This window comes from Oxyura jamaicensis, chromosome 21, assembly GCF_011077185.1.
Source record: "Oxyura jamaicensis isolate SHBP4307 breed ruddy duck chromosome 21, BPBGC_Ojam_1.0, whole genome shotgun sequence".
NCBI lineage: Eukaryota > Metazoa > Chordata > Aves > Anseriformes > Anatidae > Oxyura > Oxyura jamaicensis.
In genome coordinates, this window is record NC_048913.1 from 3,363,263 (window position 1) to 3,378,075 (window position 14,813).

Here is a 14,813-nt window from a genome sequence, read left to right on the forward strand (position 1 = left end):
TGGTGTTTCCCAAAATAAGGAACAAAAATACAATCCCATCATAGGAACATTTTCCTTCAGAAGGCAGAGACTGCTGGTGGCAGCTTTAATGGGTAGCTGTTACAAGAAATTAAAAGCAGAGGGGCTTTGCACATGGATTTGCATCGGCCGAGAAGCGAAGTTACAACTGTTCCACCTGCTTTAGGTCCAGTTGGGGAAACTCTCCAGGTTGCAAGCAGGGAAAGCAGCAGGGCAGGGGCAGTGCAGGAGGCCAGGGTCAGGTTTTGCACGGAGGCTGCTGACTCACAGCACACACGCACACCCCGGCTATTGGCTGCCCACTGGAAACTGCAAAGACACCAGTGAATTATCAGCTAGGGTGGAGGAATGCCTGACAGACAGCAGAGGAGGTTTTTAAGGCGGCTTCCTCCTCTAGTTTCTTTAACCCCTGCAGGACGAGTGGCAGGGATGTGTCTGCATACCCTGCCACTGCAACAAAAGGAGGACGGGTCAGGATGTTTTGTAGCACGCCAAGTCTGTCCCACTGCTCCTTGCCTTGTCAGTAAAAGCTGGCAGTAGCCGTATCAAGAGCCTCTTCTGACCTACAGACTGCTCCAGCTTACAGCTAAGGATCAGGAGATCCTGTCCCCAACTCCAGGTTGGCTGCTTTAGCTGTGGTCCCTGATGCTAGCCTTCGTGGGCCCAGAACCATGTTTGTTACCTTAAAGCTTAGGCACAGCTTTAGGTATTGACATTACACTCTTCTGGATCCCTTCGACATACCCTTTTGCTTCCCCAGTAGGATTAACCCTCAGGAAAGCTGATCTCCCTTCCTGAATTCTGGCAAAAAGTGTCAACCCTGCAAAGGCTCAGCAGTGCTTTGTGCTCCATGTGAGCTTCTTGTTCCTCAAGCCCTACTTTTGGTTGCTTTTAGGTATCCATCGAGCACCCAGATCGGAGCCCAAAGTCAGTGGAAAGACTGCCAGTGAGCTCCGTGGGTGCTAAGTGAGGCTGAGGCAGCGTTACGCTCAGGTTGGGTATCATTGGAACATGAATAACAAGACTTTCTATTTCTGTATGAGCGTTGATGCAGGAGGCAGTGCTGTGGTTCCAGTCCCTACCAGCATGCATTAATTCTGCTGTTATTGTTCAGTCAGTATACCAAATCCTCTTGTTATATGCAGGTACGAGGCAGTATAAGATAGCATAGCACAGATTTCATTCTGAGCCACACAGGCATTTCCAAAACCACCAAGACTCATAGTGCCTTTGCAGAATATGCAATATTATGATGTAGATCATATCGCAGCAAGGATCCCTGTGGACAAGGCAGCATGCTCACCTGAACGCAGAGAGGAGCAATAAATTCCTGCCTGTGCTGGCAGACCTGGAGACACACAGCTCACAAGGCACACGCTGCCAAAAGGCAGTTTATACTCAAGTATCCCAAATTCTGCCTCCCAGCAACAGGAAACAGATGTGTCTTGTGGGTTTATAGCACTGAGATTCCAGCACAGGGAATGACACTTAATATTATCAGCACTGTTTCAGGTTGTGTTTAACTGCCTGAATTCAGTCCCGTGCCAGTCCAACGGGAAGGAAAGGAGCCCCCTGTGCGCCCCCCCGCCCCCCCCAGCAGCTGCTCAACAAGGTCAGAAAGCTACTGAAGTGTGGTTTCTCCCAAGAAAATATTTTGCCATTCTTTTGAAATGTGTTCTCATTTTACCTGTCTCTACTCTATAAATCATAAAACTTAACCTCTTTTCTTGAGCCAAAAAGAAGAAAAAATATCAAAAAAGCATTTTTTTTTCCTTAGAAAAGAGACAGCAGATATTCATCAAAATCCTGATCCAAATTCCAGGGAAGCTGATAAGATATTTCCTCTTGTCCTCTATGTGCTTTTAGGAAATTTCAATTACATATAGCCTAGACTGCTATACATACACATCCATAAACATATACACACATTTACATATAGCCGAGAATCCTAGGTGGTGATTTTATCTCAGAGGTGAAAACCTCATTAGGCCAAATTGAAGCTTTATGTCCTGCACCTGGCTCTGGCCCCAGACATCCAAAGGTGCCCGGTGTCACAGCACACCCCTGATGTGTGACTTCCATCACTGCCAGCCCAGTTCAGCTGAAGGCCGTGGCACTGAGAAAAAAGGTCACGGTGCTCGAGGGCAGCTTGTTGCACAGCCTGCCTACCAATGATGCTAGGAATTAGGAAGAAGCAGCACAGAGCCAGAAGGACAGGAGCATTTGGAAAGAATGAAAATGAAGAAAATCCTGCAAGTCCTGCACATTGTTTACGTGTCTTTTTCAGAATAAATGCCTGCAATCACTAGCAATAAGCAAATGGAAAAAAAATCAGAAACCCTGGCCCTGTTGATGCTGTGATTTGCTTCCACTGTGCCCTGTCATGGAACAAAAGGAAGCTTCCCTGCCAGCGTTAAGTAAAAGGCACCACAATAAGAAGGGTGCTATCAGCCTATTCAGTAAGTCTCAGAAAAGTCCATACAATTTTTTACAAGTGTGCACAGATCCCAAAAGGGAGGGGACAGACACTTGGTTGCCTGAAGATTCCGCGCTGAAATAGGTGGCAGCTGCTCCTGCAGCATTCTCCAGGCCGCCTGGAGGTGACCTTAGGGCTTCCTTTGTTTTTTCAAGTCGCCCTGAATGCTTGGCACCATGTCAGCAGAGGCTGCAAATTATTCTTGCTATGTTCCTTTCAGTAGTCTCATTTGAAGCCCAATCACACATTTGCCTCCTGCACTCTGCTATAGTATTAATCTGAATTTGCAACTCACAGCATCTAGTTTTGCTAGGATTTTCTTTCTATAAAAAATAATTTCCTTCCCCTATGGATATCAGACATTCATAGACATATGAAAGCTTCCAAAAAATATGAGAAGTGTACCTAGTTACTTAGTTTTCAGACAGCAGGCTGGAAATACTCCTACAGCTTAACCTTTGCATGCATTTTACTATTCGTCTAGAAACAGCACCCCTCCATGCAGCCTTGTTCTTTGCTGAGCATTCATCACACACAGGTTCAATATTAGAGGTACTTTGCCGAAAGATTCTCTGCGTATCTCTTTGCACCAGAACTGCCCAGCAGTGGAAACGTCCCCACTTTGCTGCGAGCACAGGTACAACAGGTCCCGGATCCCCTGGCAAGGAGGCAGGTTTCAGAGGGTGGCCGATGACTGCACCAATAAGCCAGCACTGGAAGTTCACCTCACCAAGTAAATAGCCCAGATGTGGCTACAGGCAATCACTGCAGATCCCCATGTATAAAAAAAATAAAAGCAAATAACCTTTTTTATCGCACTGGCAATTTCTCTCCTGTTTCTCAAGCGACCGTGTCTGAGCATTTTCAGAAGTGATCAGAACGCTAGGAAGTAACTTGCGGCTGGATCTTTTAACACACAAAGGTCAGCAACAAGAATCACCCCGCTACTAATCACAGCCTCCAGAAGTCACCTTGGACCGGAGGCACTGCTGCCATTCAGCGTCATTTCGGTCGACCCCAGTGCCTGAAAGTTCAGTAATTTTTACCCTTTTGTTCCTAACCCACTTTCAGAACTCCCTCAGAAGACTGCAAACCACAATTATAACAACCCCTTGAGAAAACTTGATAAAGTCTACCACTTACTTGCTCTCTCCTGTTGTTCTTGTCATTTAAATGAAAAAAAAAAAAAAAAAAAAGCAATCCCTCAAAACATCAAACTTCATTCAGCCTGGGTCACATTAAGGAAAAAAAAAAAAGGCAAGTCAAATCTCAACTCTAAGCTCACACAGTACCTTATTAAGCAAAGGAAAAACAAGGTGAGAGATGAACACCCCGGCGGACTCTCGGAGGAGCAGATTTATTCCCAGTGCTTTGCAGTGCCTGTTATCTCCGCCTTGGCTAAGCAAGAGAATGCTGGTGAAAATCTTTGCCTGGTACAGTACGGAGCCTCTGTTTCACAGGCCAGGAATTTTACATTGAATAATTTTTAACTTCAGCTCGGGGAGGTAAAACAGGGTTTCGTACATTCTGTCTGCTCGCTCAGGCTTTATTTATTTATTTAGCAGGAACAAGAGCTCCTAATTTTCGGGGGAGGTGGGGATCAGCGACACACGCCATCCCCTGGACTACCCCATCGTGGGGGGTAAAGGGGGGCGACAAGGTTAGGGCAAAGCTGGTGAACTTTTCTGGGAAAATAAAGAGAAACACAGGATTGAGAGGCCGTTTCCTTCAAGAACTGCAGATTATGATTTCCCAATTCACTTTTTTTTTTTTCCCCTCAAAAATAATTTTACTGATGTGTAGCTAATACCATTGAATCCACTCAGAACTGCTCAAACAGCAGCAGTTAGCAGTATCGTTGATTCGAGTTGCTATTTGTACGGCTTTACCTCTCCAGAGGGCCTCCTGAGATCCAGGCCCCACCGTGCCGGGCACGTTATCAGGACAATCTAGGAGGGTCTACCTTAAGTCAGGGAATAAATATGCAAAAATCTGGGGCAAGACACAAAGAAACAAGTCACCTCAGCTCTGCCAGAAGTTATATATCAAACCAGTGGGAGAACTGGGAGTAGGCCTGGTGCCCTGAATTGTAGGACGTTTACAGATTGGATTTGCAAGAGGACACACATGCAAACACCTCTGTGGGATGCGTGTTCTTCAAAATGCTCTGTGGCTGCTGAGGTTCCAGGCCATGAGTCGACAGCATTTCCTTGGGTTAATAGACATCAGTTCTCACAACAAAGCCCAGTACAGAAGCTGCGCCTCTCCTGCAGGAGGAAGCACACGCAGACACAGTAAACCATAAACCTGGCAATGCCCCACTGCAAATTCCTCTGTCCTTGCATAAGGCACCACGTTGTACCCAGTTACATATTGTTATACCCAGGTTTCATGGTTTTTCCTTAGGAGAGGGTAGCAGCTTCCCTCTTCTACCCTGCAAGCTGCAGAATTAGCTCTGCTGAGCACCTGCACAATTACAGCTCCATTGAAGCAGATATTTAAAGTTGCTGTCTCTGTTGATTACATGTTGTTGGACCAGAAAAAAATCAGACTCTGGGCTGGTCAGGAAGCAGAAAAACAAAATTCCCTGGTTTGTTCCCATCTTGCTTTCTGTTCCAAACGTGCCTCATTCAGTAAGCTGCAGGGTCTGTCCTCATCCGTGAGCAGGAAATAGGCAGATACAGCATAGCCAGACATATTTCAGAGAAGAGGGAAACGTTCTCTTAAAACAAATTGTCAACACTCAACTCAGAGCACCGTTTCTGTAGCCTATTGTCACGCACATCATTTATTGCACAACACAGTTGAGCAAACACCTGTCTGCGGTGTACAAACAGCCGTGCGCGCGGTTATAACAGACCGATGCGTTTCCTTGTTTACCTGCACCAAAAGCAAAAAAAAAAAAAAAAAAGCAAGAACATGGATGAAAAAAATAAATGTGGAACTTTCCAGGTGGAAGCAGCTCTGGAAAAAGGATTGTTAGAGACACATGGATATTGGATGTGCTGCAGATGATGCAACTTGCAGCTGCATCGTTTGCAGGGGTGGTGGAAGGGCTGGCTTCTGAACCCAGGCACGGGCTTACCTTTTCCAGCAAACACTGGAAGCAACAGGAGGCATCATGCAACTCTCAAATGCCTCAGAAGACTCCATGAGGCTCACAAAGGTATTAGTAGTATTGTTTTCAAGCCACTTGGCACCACAGTTACAGATAACTACCATGCAGAATCTGTATTTGACCAAGGCACAAAGAAAACAGAAAAGTTTTAAAAAATATTTTCCATCTCAAACACAGCAGAAGCATCAAAATGTGAACCTATAGGCAGTTTTTATACCTTTTTTTTTATGTTAGTGTTCAAGCGTGACTTCAAAGACACTCTCACCTGCAAGCACAGGCAAATGTTCACAGCTATGCTGAACACTGCGGCGATTTACTGTTTAAATCCTAAAACAATAAACTTCCCCAAATTCAACTTCCTGACAGCCATTAAAAATTTGCATCAACTGGAAATAAAAACCCTGCTGGGGAAGGGCTGAAAGACCGGCTGGCCTGTTTTTCAGGTAGACAAACAGCACTGTGAATAACACCGTGCATCAGCTGAAAGCACTGAAACAAAAAACCTCCAGAACAGCCGGGACTGATGCTGCTGAAAGCAAACCCACTCACGCCCAGCTTGGGACACCTCGGTGGCACGCACATAGCTGTTTCTCCAGCAGATGCTGCCCACAGCAATGGGGAACTATTGCTGGGCATCATCCATCACCAGGGGTTCAAAGCCATGGCTTGTTTCCCCATCCTGGGTGGGGATGTAGGAAGCACAAAGTGTTTGTCCTTTGCAGATGCAGAAGACACAGAGGTATTTCAAATCTTGCTTACAGGATTAATTAGAGCTTAGCCCTCTTGTCCCTGAACACTGGCAGAAAAAGAATATTTACTCTGGAAAAAGCAGCTAAATCAGGTTTTTCTGCAGGCAGTTTCCACCTCCCTGCCCACAGCAGGGTGGGAGGCACAGCCCTGGGAGGATGCTCCGCCGTGAGCCCCAGCAGTCCCAGGGCTGCTGGAGAGACCCCAAGGGGAACAAACAGCCCCAGCACGGGTTGCCTATGCCTGTAGGTTCCTCACGCTGAGCAGAGTTCACATTAACCTCTGGCTTTGTGCAGCATAGTTTATTCATTATGTGAACTTCCTTGGTTTCTGCCTTCATTGTAAATGCTTTCACGTGCCAGCAAAGCAGAGCAGAAATGCCTCACTTAGCCACGGGCAGGCTGAATCACCGGCCTACCTGTTGTAGGCAGCCCAGGAGTTTTTGCTTAGTCCAGGATGAGGGGAGGAAGTCCTCACTTCACACAAAATTAATGCCCGGAATTAACAATAACCTTGCATGCTTCAAGAAACGATTGATGTGGAAGGCAGCTGGCAACGTCCTCCTCCTCCAAGTGCATGCTAAAGCCTCCTGAGTACCTCAAGAAAAATCTCTCCCCGTGTCACCAGAGAGCCTCACGGAGCTGTATTTGTACAGCACTGCCGCTTCCAAGGCAAACAGACACCACCAAACTGCAGCAGCCAGTCCGTATTGAGATGCATCAATAAAATGTGATTTATAGCAATGTCACAGGAACGTTTTGTACTTATCATGCTCAAGATAAGATAGGAGGCATTGAGAAAGGCTCATTAAAGCACAGCCTGGCAGCCAGCACACTAACGAACTTGCTTTTCAAAGCTTATTAGCAAAGAGGCAACCGGTATAAACGAACAGCTTGCAGGAGGAGGTGTGCGTTGGGAGAGGAGGATTAACCTGCGGATGGTGATGATATGAAAGCATTGGTTACAACATAACTTCTGTGTTCAAGGAGTCCACTTCTTTTATGATCCTCAAATATTCAAAAGCTCCTATGAGGGGGAAGAGCTCATTGGGCTCCACCCAGCCATATCTATTTCTAGTTCAAAGTTTAATGGGAGTTATTTCGGAGACAGATTTTGTTTATTTATTTTTTCCTGTAGAAGTGCCCTGAAGTAGTACCTGTATCTCTCAGTAGGGCACAAACACAGTGTGGAAGCAGCACCCAAGTTAATTGTGTATTTTCAGCCTGCAGAAAAGAAGCCAAGGGGACCAAATGGCCAGCTGAAAGGCAGCAGGTCCCCGGAGAACTGGCCAGTACTGGGAGTCACTGGGACACACAGAAGGCACCGACCAGTGCCAGGGGGCAGGTGTGGCACCAGTAAGAGGAGGGACTGCCTTGGCTGCAGCCCAGGTGGAGGAGTCCTTTGTTTCTTATCCCAACACTGCAAGTTAACACTGCAAGCCAGAGCTTAACAGCTTCAGGGAGAGAGCCAGCCTTGTAGCAGGAGAAACGTTTGATTTCTCTTGCTGAGATGATTCTCTTTTGCAGCAGAGCATGCTGCGGCTGCAAAAGGAAAAGGAAAAAAAGGAGGAGAGGGGAAGACAGAGCCACCAAGGCTTGTACTGGAGCAGAACAAAGGGAAGCACAGACATCTGGCTGGAAAGATGCATCCAGCAGTTTGGTCTTCCCTAAAGAGGTTGGCACCTTTCGTAGCCACCTCCATTTCAACAGACTGCTACTTCTTGTTCTCTCTTCAGCTGCACACTAGATTTTGTGACAAAAGCGCTCATTGAGGCTGGCAGTTGTGTGTGCATTACAGCTCAGACTGTCTCACCAGAGACATCTGAAACCCACAGAGCCTGCTTGCCATCACGACGTGCCAAAGACATTTCTAGGCTGCCAACGATGCAGCCCTTGGAGCTCTGCGAAGCAGCAGCCCCATGTTTAGCCCAGTTCCACCTACAGCTAGGTGAAGGATTACCGTAAGCAGTCAGCAAAGGTAAATACAGCTGCAGCTCCATGCCAGTTTACTCCAAAAGCAATGTGATATTCCACGTGAATCGGGGAAAAAAAATAGTAATTAGCTGCTAAAACATTCCCCAAAATTTGATGGGGAGAGGAGCGAGGAAGGGAAACAGCGCACATCTGGTAAACACCTGTCTGGTGTGAAAAATACATGAAGAGGGAACCTATGGCTTAAAAATATTTCGCCTTCAGCTCCATCCCTTCTCTCCATCAGCACTCAGCAAGGGACACATCCAGCAGGACATAGGCAGAGACCCTCATCCCATCCAAATCCCCCCAAACTGGCCCCACGTAAGCATAAAGACCACGCAGCTGCTGCAGGAATCACAGACCTTTATCTAAAGAGAATAACAAGAACAGCTTCGTTCTAATTTTACTACCTAGCCACACTCTGCATTTGCCCAAAATACTTGTCCTTTACCAGCAAAGCAGAAAGGATGCACGCCGTACTAGCCGATCAAATAATGCAGCTCCTGCAATCAGCTCACACGTCTCTCCGCCAGCTCCTATTTTTGCATTTCCTCTCAAGACTCATTAATATCCAGTGAAATAAAAGTATCTTTGGAGCAGATAACATCACCAAAGAGAACAGCACAGGAAAGGTAACACATTTTCTGTTGCCTTTGATGCTATTACAGGAAAGGAAACCCAGGCTTGTATTTTCAGAATTATTAGACCACGTCAATTAACTTGCCAGACATGAAATACCCTTAAAAAAGAACTTGATTTGAAGATAATTTTAACTATTTTGGAGCACAGAGCCTCATACCCCTCAGGGGTAGGTGACCTCAAGCATTCAGCTCCACCTACCCTGAAATATGCAGCTCTGAGCCCCCTCTACCACCACCAGCAGAGCACAGAGTTAAATCCTTGAGGTTTGGGACATTCACTTGTAAATGGCTTCACTTTCATCCCTTTGCCCTCTGACTTCTGCCCCTTCAGCCTTTTCCCTCCCTTCATGAGCCATCCTTATCATTGCCTTCCTATTTTTGAGCGTGCATTAAGATAAGGCAAACAGATAAAGTCACCTCTCCCACACAGGTTTACTTGCATAATCTGATAATTTACTCCAATTAGAGCACAAAATACTTCGGTCTCTCCATCCTGTTTAACCCAATTTGTAAAGTAAATATTTGCCCAGTGGTAGCTCCCATTGCCCAGACCAGAGGGATGGCACACAAAAGACACCAGGAAACAGATTGTTCTTCATCTTGCTTTAATCTGAGGGTGGTCTGCAGGCGTAAAAGCATTGCAGCAGTTATCACAAGAGAAATTAAAGCACAGGAGCAGCTTACCTAAGGATATCAGAATTCCCCCATGGGAAATCTTAAGAATCAAGGCCAGGTGCCTTCTAGGAAGACACAGCCCAATAAGAGTTTTGTGGGTTTTTTTTTGGTAAGATGACAAAGGACAGGCAGAAAGCATGAAGCTAGGTTTGGTATGTCAAGGGACACAGGTTGTCACCTGTTGCATTTTGGTGGGAACAGTACCAATATTTAGTTCCTAACACCCTGACCATAAAACGTGTTTTACACAGGCTGCTCTCCCTCTCCTTCCCAAAACCCTGAAATACTGCAAAACTGCTGCTGTATCAGCCTCTCACATATTTATATTTATCTGCTGAAGATAAAAGAACTGCAAGAGGGACCACGGTTGCCAGTGGAGCTTTTACAATAATGAACACAGAGAAGCAATATTAAAAAAAAAAAAAAAAAACTAAATTAAAAACTACAGCAGACACAAACCTGAAAATAATCCTAGACATAAATACCCCTGAGCTTTAAGTGATTTCATGCTTGGAGCAGAACCTCTTAGCAAAGAACAGACCATTTCTGATGATGATTGCACTCTCTGCTGGCCCACCCATCCCCGTGTCGTTAACACAAGGCCAAGGGGAGGGAGCTGGGCTTGGAGCCTGCCTCTTCTCCACTGCTTTTCAATAGCAGCTCACAGATCTGCTCTCCAGGTCAAAGCACAGCCAATAACACAGAGTGATTTGCAGTTATTGGCTTCCTGCTTCTCAGAACAGCGATATCCATAGCACTAAAACGTTTTGGAGCATATTCTATCACAAAAGTAGGGGGAATCAGGAAAAAAAAAAAAAAAAAAAAAAAAAAAAAAATTGTGGTTATTAAAAAAAAAAAAAAAAAAAAAAAAAAAAAAGCATGAGAGTTCTTATTCAAACACAGACTTGAACTCAACCACACAACTTTTCTGTTACTTTCCAAAAAGTTCACATGAGAAAGTTGAAGAGAGAAAATGAGTTAATTACAAGTAGCAAAGAATCAGCACTTCTTATAAATGAGAGGGGCCAAGCAGCTACGAAAGCTAAAATAGGAGGCTTCATTCTTTTTACTAAGATAAATGACCCCAGTATGTTAGCTTAGCACTTCAGCATGTTCACGGGTGAACTGGTTGGCAAAGGCCAACTTCTCCCTTCTTCCCTGCATGTGCTCAACAAAATCCTTCAGAGGCTTATGGAGGACAGGAAGAAGACCAAGAACTACCTTATTTTATTATAGCCATTTAAAAATATGCTTCCTTTTGAAAAGAAACAACAGATGGGTGATTTTTTTTTAAGCAAACAGCGCTCCTATGGCCAAAGCCATCCCTAAGGGTGCAATTTTGGGGTCAGAAAGAGAAAGGTAGTGCTCCATACCAGACAAGAGAATAGCACCTGAAGACCCATTTAAAACTCACTGTTCTCCATGGACTTTGCAAGACCTTGGGCTTTCTGGTTGTGCAGGTAGGAGATGGTCTGGGTGCTAAGCACCCTACCAAGGGCCAGCCCCTCCAGCTTTAGCATTATTAATAGTTGCTGACACCTGGTGGTGAGGATTACAAGCCTCAGGTTTGCAACCCAGCAAGACACCACCTAGCTCGGCCTTCTTTTGGGTCTGTTCCTCATTTCCTCACCTGTAGGCAGCAGAATTTAATGGAAAATGGAAGCATCTTTAGAGGCTCTTATAAAAAACATCTGCAGACTGATGGGGTACGGATCTGTTATCAGGAAATACTGCAGATTTAAGTGAATGAGTTCAAAGAATTGCCAGACCTGACAGCTTCTGGAGAAATTATGCATCTGTTTTAGGAGTCATCACCTGCATGTTGAACTCCAGTGTGGCCCTTTCCATTACTGTGTTTGCAGTGGAGAGGTATTGTGATCTCCCAGACTGCTTTATCAGTTGCTTTGGATTTATTTTGCGAGCTCATAGGTGAAGTCAACATAAGCAATTCATTTTACAATGCAGCAACATAGGGCACTCGGGTCCTTTCAGTGGATGTACAGATATCTCAGCATCTCACATTGGAAACAGTACATGTTTCGGTGGTGAAGTTACGATGCAAGCCAATTGGCCAAATTTACAGAGTGTAGGAGTTCAGGACTTTCAAAAACCTAACCTGATATCATGAAAGAGCTGAAAATATGTTGTTAACTTCTCTAACACCCCAGGATCAAACCTTACACAGCAGTCGCTTGGGACAGGGGGAAAATATCCTCTCCTGCCTGCAACAGCAGACAAAGACTTGTTTAACCAAAGTGCCTAGGGAAAAGAGGCAACTCCAGACAAAACATCTTTTAAGAGGCTTTAAAGTCCATTTTATGTCTGCTTACAAATGGGAGGACTCATTATGAATGCATGTGAAGTGATTAGTAAACATCCATATCTATTAAGCATAAAGGCAAAAAATCCAGACCAAAATAACTGTAAAAACTGCTCCCTTTGCTCCTTTATGTTATTGGAGCTAATCATCTGCTGAAACTCAATCTTGGCTCTTTAAATTAGCATATGGTGGGGAAACAAGAGTGAAAAGCAAAATGTTTATGCCCAGCTTTATATGCAGAGAAGGCTTTGTTTGATCAGAGCAGAGAGGTTGCAAGATGTAAACACAGTAATTAAGGCACTCATTCTAATTGCAGGCAGTTAATTGTACTGTATACTGCATAATTGAACCACCCCACATGCCACAAGAACTACAAGCCCTACATTACTGCAGCCTCCTGACAGTCGCTGGAGTTTACCTGGGGAGAGGTGTTAATCCCTCACCTGTTCATTAGTCCTCCTTCTAGGGATGCCCTGCATCCACATCAGCTTTTGCATTCTCGTTCAGCTCTAACTGCTGTCCTCATCAGTATTAGAACTGGACCCTAAACTTCACTGGGTGGTTTCTGCTTCGTGTTGGTGTTGAGTAGCTAGCAGTCATTATAAAGACTGGGCAGTGAGCAACTCCCCTTTTGCTTAGAAAAAGCACATTTTCCACAGCAAAGCACACTCAGAAAAGATATTTTTTCTTCCAAATGCACTTTTTTTTTTTTTTTTTTTTTTTTTTGTTTTGTTTTGTTTGCAGTTTAATTTGATGCATTTCATTTACAGGGATTTGATGTTATTCCCATTATGTGCTGGATAAAAAGTTGGTTCTAGCAACTCCTCAGTGACTTACTTGTGTTCACCGTGTTTGATTGACCTCTTGTCCTGGTGGGCAGATGCTCTAACCACATGAAAATGCAGGCTCATAAGCTAAAACACACATTCATGTGGGTATGCTCGCACTGTTACCAACCATACTTTCAGGGCTCTGCCAAAATTCAGAAGCCTTCAAGCCAACGCCGTTACTGAGAGTCGAAATTTGTTTAAAAACAAAATCAACATTGGAAATAATGAAGGATCCCTCGGAGAGCAGCTCAGACCACTTGTCTCCCTTTTCGTTGTGGGATGAGATAAAGCATTCTCCCTACTGAATCTGAAGTGGGAATGTAGATAATTCATGAAATTACATGCTCTGTTCATCTTAATCACTGTTCAGCTCTGAGTCTCTTGAAGGGATATTTACCTGGAGAACCAGATTACCTCTTGCTGCGTTATCTGAGGGCAGCATATGCTTTGAATTAGATTTTCAAATATTATCTCCCCACTTGCCCTCTTCGTTATGTTTTCCGATTCAGAATTTTTCATGAAGCAGGAGATTTTTGACAGGTTGCAAACTAAAATTAAATGTGATGGTAGGGCTTTTTCTTTCCTCATTCAACGTAAAGCCCTTCTCCTATCATCACAACAGATAATGAGATTCTATTTTTCACTCTCCCTCTTAATCAGAAATAAATTTCCTTACTGAAATTGTATTAGAGAATGAGGAAATAATCTCTAATGAAAAAATAAGGCAGCCACCATTATTTTTGGTGGTGTACATATTCAAAATTATTCACAACCAAGGCAATTAAAATGTCAAATACTTCCACTGTACTGATTCCCGATCTTCAATAAAAAATGCAGCTCGGAGACAGCTTCTCAGGAAGATTGGATTCTTTTTGATGTTTAATAGTGTGCGCCTCGCCATTTCACTGCTGTGAGGTGCTACCACATGCAAAGAACCAGCTCTTCAGCTCTGGAGTGGCACCTGGCACCTTCCAAGCCAAAAACTTGGTTTTCTCACTCTGTCTTTTTTTTTTTTTTTTTTTTTTTTTTTCCTTGAAAACTACTTCTTTACTGGAAAAACTCCACCAAGTTCTTCGACCTCACAGGAGCAAACAAGCAATGAAATTTTGGCGACAACCACATCAGGATAGCATGCAGACTGGTTCAGCATCCATCCTGCAGCTGCCTGTCATTTCGTGAGATTATGCCGGGCACCACAAGGTGTCACTCCCATCCCACTTACTGTCCCGGGCTGCTGCTGCAGGAGGCATCCCTTCGGGGCAGATGATCGAAGTTTGGATGATGAGCAACATTTTAGGGAATGGTGGTCCAGAACATGATGCAGAGGGTCACAGTTTTACTGGATGGTTGATACCCCACAATGCTTTCTGAACCAACTGTGGCATGAAAATTCTGACTGCTATCAGAAGTATATGAAACTCTGTCATATCCCCATCCAAAAAAAAAGAACAAACATTTATTAAAAAAAAAAAAAGGAAAAAAACCCACAATATTGGAAGTTTTCAGTGGTATTATTTATTACAAAGAAGAAAAATGACATTATAGAGACATGAAAACCTGAGCTTCCAGAAAAAGCTTCAAAGTTTCACATATCCAACAAATGTTACGATGCAAACAAACATAAAGGAGCATGGAAGGTGCTGTGGTGCATTGCTTCCTCTCCAGTAGCCTCTGCTAGGAAAGTTTGATTTGTTGCTCCAAAGCAGGATATATTAAGATTGTACAGTTTGCACTAATGGGTGAAAACTGGTGAAGCTGCCTGGTTCTTTGAGATGAAAGCCCTCTGACAGCTAATCTATGCCAATTACAAGAGAGTCCTACAGAAGATTACCCAGAAGGTATTTTTAAGCAAGATAAGTTGGGCAATCACCCAGGCAGGAAGCTGGGAAAATGAAAAAATCCCTTTCAGCTCAGTGCATGAAGGGGCCTCGGGACCCCCTGCCAACCCTTGCCCAGAGCCTCCAGCAGTGGGAGCAGAGCAGCACCCTCTTGCCTTCACTGCTTCAGTGCAATTC

At 44.5% G+C, this 14,813-nt stretch overlaps 1 long non-coding RNA gene across 2 annotated transcripts in view; it reads right to left on the reverse strand.

Annotated features, from left to right (window-relative positions):
* LOC118177298 overlaps positions 1-11,133 on the reverse strand; it is a 39,404-nt gene extending 28,271 nt beyond the window's left edge. Inside the window, exon 1 of one of the 2 annotated variants that reach the window (XR_004755747.1) lies at positions 11,063-11,133. This is a non-coding gene — a long non-coding RNA (uncharacterized LOC118177298). Of the gene's footprint in view, positions 1-3,637; positions 3,882-11,062 lie in introns of those variants that run through there. The other variant, XR_004755748.1, reaches the window with a different exon arrangement.
* Positions 11,134-14,813: the final 3,680 nt, after the last annotated feature.